Source organism: Lethenteron reissneri, chromosome 31, assembly GCF_015708825.2.
Source record: "Lethenteron reissneri isolate LAM-NWPU_2019-01 chromosome 31, ASM1570882v1, whole genome shotgun sequence".
NCBI lineage: Eukaryota > Metazoa > Chordata > Hyperoartia > Petromyzontiformes > Petromyzontidae > Lethenteron > Lethenteron reissneri.
Window position 1 is genome coordinate 349354 of NC_083809.1, and position 8149 is coordinate 357502.

Sequence of the window (8149 nt, forward strand, 5' to 3'; positions counted from 1 at the left end):
CTTGGTGCAATGTATAAACATCGCCACTAGGGAGACAAAGGCGGCCGGGCGTGGTGTTGGCCACCCACCCACTCGTGTGCCGTGCCAGCCTTTTCGATGCTCGCTAACAGCACTTGCCCCTACAGTCTGCTAAGGCTATACGGGGGATCTTTGTCTTTGTCTTTTTTGTGTCCACATAACTTAAACCGGGTCCGGGGCAGTTGACCCAGGAGGAAACCTAGGCAAGTTTCAGGATCTCCACCATCATGATGGTATATGTCGTCCGGTAGGCGTTGATGACACACATCACCTATGCTGACTCCAATTACCGGTCTGTGACGAACAGAGGGACTGGCGTCGGCTGAGTGGGTGGTCAAGGTCGGGGTCATTTGAATGCGGAGGTTACGTAAGGTGACGTTGACACCGTGGAAAAAGACCTCGGCCAATGTCGTACGGCTCTTTTTGCGCCACTCTCCCTCCTCCCCCTGCCGCTGTCAGGCGTCGTGCGGAGACCGCTGGTCACCCTCATGCTGCTCCGTGCACGATCACTCGTGTTTATGTTGGGCGCCGGAATCACTTTGCCGAGCTGTTCATACGTACAGTGTGCATCTGACGTTGGTGCATTCTTGTAAGCTTTCCCGGCACAAATAAGTATGTGGTGTTTTATTTTGTGGCGTGGCGTCTACCTCGTACGTAATAATATTAATAATATAACGTACATAATAATATGAATAATAATATTCCGTGCACCATGCGTGCCTCCTACGCATTTGCACTGCGTGCTCGTTGTGCGTTTGGTGTTTCTGCGGGAAAGTCGCCGTATCGATTTTTTTGTGCGTCGGCCTTGCTGCGTGTGTGCGAGCATTATTGTACATCAGTAAATAAGTCACTCCCGTGAAGTTGTGTTTAATTGAATAGGTTTCACGAGGAAGACGGAGGCGTGGGTGGGAGGGAATGGGGTGATGTGCATCGTGAGGCCGATATTCTCGTACACATTCAGCCCACCACGTCAAGCTTAAGTGGCTCTTATCGGAGAATGCAGTGAGTGTGGTCTCGTGACGCCCTGTGCACAATTTGTCGTGCAGATGAAGGACTCCATGCTGCAGGAGGTGCGCAAGGAGGTGCTGGACAACATGCTTCCCTTCCTCACCGGTGCCGAGTTCTCAGCTTCTCTCCCCGAGGAGCTCGAGTCGTGATGATCATCCCGTACCCTCGCAGAACTCCTGGGCACGAGTGATCCTGCCTGACCACTACCAGAAGCAGAGCTGCAAGAGGAGTAGGACTTCAGTGGGCTGTGAACTACTGCGTATGTTTTCACAGCTGTACTGTAAAATTCTCTGCTCCACTTACTGGAAGCTTTAGTTCCTGAAAAATCTCCCACCACATGGAGCAAAACGTCGGACAACATGCCAAGCAAAACGCGGTATGACCCGAAACACATGGGATATCCATTTCTGCTTGTGTTCTCGTCTGCCCTCCGTGGTGGGTGGCATTTGAAGGAAGGCGATAAACGCCCTGGCTTTGCGTTTTCCCAATCTTCCACCTGCAAGCAAAGTGCGTGAGGGTGGGGAATGCTCACCGCACTGTGAAAAAAACACGACGGGATCTCAAGCGAGGCCTTGGTGCGTCTGACAGCTGATGGCTCTGGGCTGGGGCAGGCACACGTTGCAGTGTGCACGTTGAACATGTAAAGGAGAGCCGACACAATGTTGCAGGGGTTTCGTCTTTTAATCCTTTTCTCCCATCCACACCCTGTCCCCAGCCGTCCCAATCTCGTTCCCCGCCAAAGGCCCCTTCTTCCCGCCCGTTCTCCCCTTATATCTCCTCGATCACCCCTCCCACTAACCCTCCTATTGGTGGGAATCCTTCCCCTGACACCCCTACAAACAAATACGTCGAGTATCTCGAAGCACATGGGGCGGTCTGGTGAGGGTCTGGATCATACGGGAGTGAGCGGCGATTGCTCTGCGGGATCGGCCATCGTGGTGGGATTGGAAGAAGCGACCGCATTTCACTGCGCAGCTCTTCGCTGTATAGCCCTTCGATGTGTCTCCGTGGTGTTTGGACAACACGGGGTAACGACGCGAATATCCATTGGAGAGCGAAGCAATTGTGTGCTCGTTTCCTGCAGTGCCCTGCCGGTTTTCAGAATTAAATCCACTCTTCCTGCAAGCAATGTGCCAATACAACTTTTTATGTAATTAATACTTAAATATAATAACTTTTTCCTGAGTGCATCACTCAAAGTGAAAACTGGTTTCTTATTGTGTTAATATATATTTATTGAAACTCGGAACGAATTGCGATCGTAGAGTTTTTGTTTTTATGCACGTGACGACTCCTCTTGCAAGGAAGCTAATCATGAATATATCAATCACATCTCTCCCTTGAAATTGCTGCACATGCTGCTCAGAGTTTACATGAATGCTTGGAATCGCAGCTGATGCAAACACAAAACGTGCAATTATTTGAACAATAGCAGAATTGTTTTTGTTCATCTTTTGAAATCTACCTTTTTATGCAAGGTGTGCGTGCTCATGGGGGCTGTGAGCACCGTCCACGTTACGCGTTAAGTCCGCGTGCAACATATGGAAATCTGAATGTACAGATGTTTATACAATCTTGACTTACAGCTTTCGTGACTGCAGGAATTCTATTCTTTGGGTCTTTCGGTAAAGCCACGTAGATAGAACAAATACTACAAATAATAACAATATCATGACGTTTCGGTTGCAACACAAGCAATCGTCATCAGGTGAAAAATATATCGTTATTGAATTGTTTTTATTCTATCTACGTGGCTTCACCGAAAGACCCAAAGAGTATAATACAGATACATATTAAATAAATGAGTGTGAGATGGAGAGAGAAGCCAAACCTTTATAAACGTCGGTATTGGACGTGTTTTCGTGATTTAAGATCAATATGTATCAGTCTTGTTGTCACACTGAGAGTTTATAAGGGGATGTATTTTTTTCTTGAGTATAGCGGCAGAGATTAAACTATTCAACTTGTTTTATTTTACCAGTTAAGCCCACTGAGCTACATAGCTCTTTTTCAGAAGTGGCCTGGCTACAAATGATAACTCAACGAAGTGGCTTATCATGTGGAAATTTATAAACGCCAAATACTCTGAACGCGTGTTTTTAAATGTGGAGAGAAAAACCGGAGGACCCGGCGACAAATCCACGTGACCACGGGGAGAATATGCAAACTTCAAATATACAGGCGTCAGGGTCGGGGTCGATCCCACGACCTTCTATATACCTGGCGAGGTAGTTCGTATCTTGCCACCATGGCGCCCATATGGTGTATACGATGGCGAATTTTAACTCCAGTGCAATAAGTGACACGCGTATTCTTTGGAAATATATGGGCGTTGGGATGCGACAGAACTGCTTTGCACAACGCACACTTAACCGTACATGTTTTTCTTCAAAGTGTTTAATATTCCATTTATTTAAGGTTAGTTGGAAATGCCTTGTGCACTTTTTTGCCACCTTCATCTGCATGTAAATGCACAATGCGCTGCGCTTTCCGCGTGTGATTTCTACACCTCCTGGGAGGTGCTGGGTGGCTCTGTGCCAGAGTGAATGCCGGTGTCCGTGTATTCTGCGTTGAACTCTGAATAATTGCGCTGCGCTGGGAGGTGTGACGCCACTCTCTCCTACGGTTTCGTTTCGAAATCGGAAAATTTGCATCTTTTTTGCCGATGCCGAAAGCCACACATCCCTGCCTTTTATTCCTCGTGTGAATTGGTCTACGACAAGCATCGCCATAAACAACAACACTCATTGACGGTCAGGGCCCACCAAGTCACTTAAATATTTAATGAAACGCACATTTCCAAACACTAAATTACACACGCAGGCAGAAAACAACAGCGTACTTATTCAGTGTATTGCCAAAGATCGACTTATCTAGTATTGAATGTTTTTAAAATTCATACAAAAAATAAATCGATATTTTATGGCTTGGAAGGTTTTTGTGCACGCATTTTTTTTGCAAGTTGATTCGTAAACACAACGACAAAGGAGGTTGCATACAAAACAAGTGGGGAGGACAAGGCCGGGTGTCTGGATCGCCTCTCTGCGTGCGGTCACGCGCCGTGGCGCCGCCAGCGAGGGCCGCAATACACGCGACGTTGCGGCACAGTGAGCAGCACACGTAATCGTTCATTCGTGTGTATTCGTGATCGTTTTCAGCTGAAGACGTTCGCGTTGGCGTGTATCGTAATCAGAAATGTGTTGCATGCTGTCCCTCCTTTTAAAAATTCACTCGTGTCATCATTGTAACTCACGAGTGTGATCGAGACGGGATCCGTATTCAGAGCGCAACAGACACACCGGGCGAGGATAATCGCAGTATCCTGCGTAGCTCACGTGTCGCGTTTCGTTGTAATCGAGTAAGAAAACATAGCTGCATATTGATTTGCATCTATGTTTACCACAAGAAAAAATAGAAAGAATTAGGTCTTGCCCTCACTGACACACTCGGACTGTGCACTTTTAAATCTAGATTGGAAACGAATTTCTTTAGAACTGTTTTTTGTGTTTAGTTTGTCCTTCCCCCGCACCTTCGATGAGCACGGTTGGCTACGTACGGTGCGAGAGAAGTTCAACATACAACAGGAAATGTTCCATGAGATCTATGTGGAATATTATCGGGCTGGTAATTACGTTGTAAACATTGGTGTCTAACTCAATACTTTAGTGTGGATACTGTTCAGTGTGTGAGACAAGCATACTGTATAAGAAAATTGACAAGGTAAGCTTATCGGTCACACATGCTCTGGGTTGGTTGTGTAGTGCCAACGATTCAGAGACAGAGTTTCTTGGAGGCACTTTCTTTATTAACAACTTTGACGGTCTCGTCCGCACAATCTCCACAGTAGCTCAGCCCAGCCTGTACACAACACTGGCCGTCTAACACTGACGGCGCCGACTGAGATAGCCAACCACTTTCCTTCCGAGCGCAATATCTAGCGGAGACATTTAGCGACGACAGCGACGACAACGACGACGAGACAACAGCAACAACGAGACGAGTCCATTCCCAGAACCGGCAGCCCTGAGCCCCCCGCTCTCGGCTCCTTTTATGCTACAAGCGTAGCCTGGCTCCGCCCTGACCGCGCCTCCCTTCTCGAACCTCCCAGAAGGTTCCAGGGTCCTCCAGACCGGGTCCTCTGTGAACCTTGCCCTAGTTCCTCCCTCTGCCGACACCCCGTGCACGCCCTCACCAGCGTGTGCGCTGTCTGTCCCCAACAGTTGCCTCTGCTGTCCACCAGTCGGCGCTATTACACTGCAGCTGTATAGAAGGGCGAAGGGTAAACAAGTTCTTAATAGTATTTGCAGACTGGGTAGCGAGATTTAGCACCTCATGTGTCCGAGTCTGGCACTGCGAATAATAATTATATGATTATAATCGTATTCAAGCCCCGTGTTTACCCAACAAAGCAACGACGAGTCTCCAAATTTACAGCAAGCTCCTGCATGTGGAAGTTTGATCAATTTCACTAAGATGCTGGTGGAGGACACTGTGGACCCAAACAATAACACACATTCAGGAAACCATCTCTGTACATATTGCCATCTCCTAGCCACCTTGCAGTCCAGACCTACGCCGACTCACCTGCTATTCCCTGACAGTCTCCAACCTGGCTCAACCCTCCTGAGCTGAAGAGATCTCATTAGATCCAGGTACATTTAGGTGGATTTGGACATCGGCCAAATGTGCAATTCCTGTCTGGCTAAGCATGTGTGTTATATCAACCCAAGGTTTAATCTTTCCTAACGAGCAGTATCAACGTGTTACTTTTGTATACTGTACTCTTGCCCTGCCTCCTTATATTAAAATCAAGAATTCGCCTTTTGTCAATACACTGATTGATGAAGGTCTGCCCCACGTTACATTTACCATTTTTGAATGACCAAATTCTCCACCCTGGTCAGTGTGGCTTGCTAAAGGTTGTTGTCTAGTGCCAGTTTATATATCACTCGCCACTCATGTTTGCTATGGCTGGGAATTAAATTCAGGTCACTAGATTTCATAGCGCAGGGCATTAACCACTATGCCACGCCGTTAGGATTAATTTGCTACATTTATTCATTTACGTGGAATAATTATGCCGCGAACATTTCACCTGTGAGTTGCACAATCCATATTTACCAGTATTGTGTTGCAGATAGTCATGAGGCTATAAATGCAATTAATGTTCTAGGCAATGTTCCTTCTTCAGTATAGTCATGACAACGTAACTCGTGAATTGGATGTAAATGTTTTGGGAATATCTATTGCTTAACTAAACTCGTGTCATAAATAACGGAAATTTGAGTTTGGAAATAATAGTGTACAATTATCAATTTGGTTTTGTGCTCGTGCAGGAAATTACAAATATAACCACTCGGCCATCCGCAGATTGTTTTCAGTAACATTGTTTTAAATGCCTCCGGATTCCTGTGACCTCAAAAGTGTGTTGCTGCATAGACATGAAAACAACAATAGCGCTGCACCTACACGACGACACGTGCGATTTTACTTTGTGTTTTACGGTCTTTCAAGGGTAACGTGTAAAACATGCCAGGAAATGTTTTATAGTCCTTCAAAAGATAACTTCAATAGCCTTGCTCTCCATGAAGATCAATGCACATTTTCTTAGTTTCGACAAATGCGGACGGAGCGGTGGTGCATTGGTTAGAAAAATGTAAGAAAATATATAGCCACGGCAATGAAGAAAAATAGAAAGAGATAAAGCAAAACAAATATTACAATGCGATTTGACTTTGGTTTGACCGGTTCTTTAAATAAACTAGCTAATGAAGAATTTGCAGGAAGTGATATAAGACATGAGGTAAGCAGCTTGTTTGATCTCCTTGCAAAAGCTGTGCAAGATTTAAACGAGATTGGGTCCTTCAGAGATTAACCTGGGCCGGATGGGCATTGGGGTTAGAGGGGTGTAGGTCACCAGTTCAGAAGCATAAACCTTTCGGCACTGAGGACGACAGCAGCATCCTGTTGGCCATAGGGGGAGAACCCAACATCCACTTTGACCCCTGACTCATCCACCCTGACTCAGCCGGTGCGGTAAGACGATTCACGCAGTCGCCACAAGCAATTACATTGCAGGCTGCCTTTTGCACCTTGGTTTGTGTCTGCCCGAGATATCACGTCGCTTTTAAAAGGGTAGAAACTGCGGTGCGTGGTCTGGCCAAATCGGCGGCATGAGTCATTAAACCGCCCAATTAATTGCCCCTTTTTAATGGAGTCTCTTCTGGCCGTGGGTTCGTGTGGGTCGCCGGTGCCTGTCGTGCCAGCGCGTGTGTGCTGCTGAGCTCGCGTTCCTTGCGTGCAGGGGAATTGTGCTTTGCATTTGTGAACGAGTGCACTAAGAAACAAGCACGATGCCGTTTTTTCTGCATTGTCAGTGTTCATGCTCCGTTTGATTGTCAGCAGAGCAAAGTGGGATTATGTGCTCGCGCTGATGAGGGTGACTGAAGATAACGCTGCATTGGGTGTAGAGAGCTCCACTGATGGCACGTGTGTTCACCATGCGCGTTTTGACGTCCGTTGTTCTCTCTTTGGTCACAATGCAGCCTCCAGCTGGCTTGCATGGCAATTAAAACTCTAAACAGAAATTATCATCATCGGCCATGATCAATCCACTGCTGGATGAAAGCCTCTTCAAGCTGCTGCAATCTACCACGGTCCTGCAATGCACCTCGCTATCACCTGCAGAGGATCTGTTTTTCACGTACAATTACATTTGTTTCAAATATCTTTTCGTGGTTTAATTTCAAAATAACAATTTTAATTGTGCTCATTCAAATGCAATTATCCAGCAAACGTGTAAATGGTCTTGGCTTTCAGCATGCGGCATTTGAAAAAACAATCGCGATTTCTTTTTTTTTTACCTTGAGTTTGATGGCCCAGCGTGTACTGTTACAGGACGATGTCCGTTATTTGCAGAGGGAGAGGATGAAGAGGAGGCAAACCTTTAATTATTGATTGCACGGCGTTCTCCCTCCACGGCATGCGGTGCATGGGTTGTGGCGTGCACACCTCCTCCTCCTGCCCTACGTCATCACACACATCCAGTCGAAACCATAACGGTGGACCCTGAATGCATAATTTAATAAGTGGCAGTAACAAAAAATAAATATAAAAGACAAGC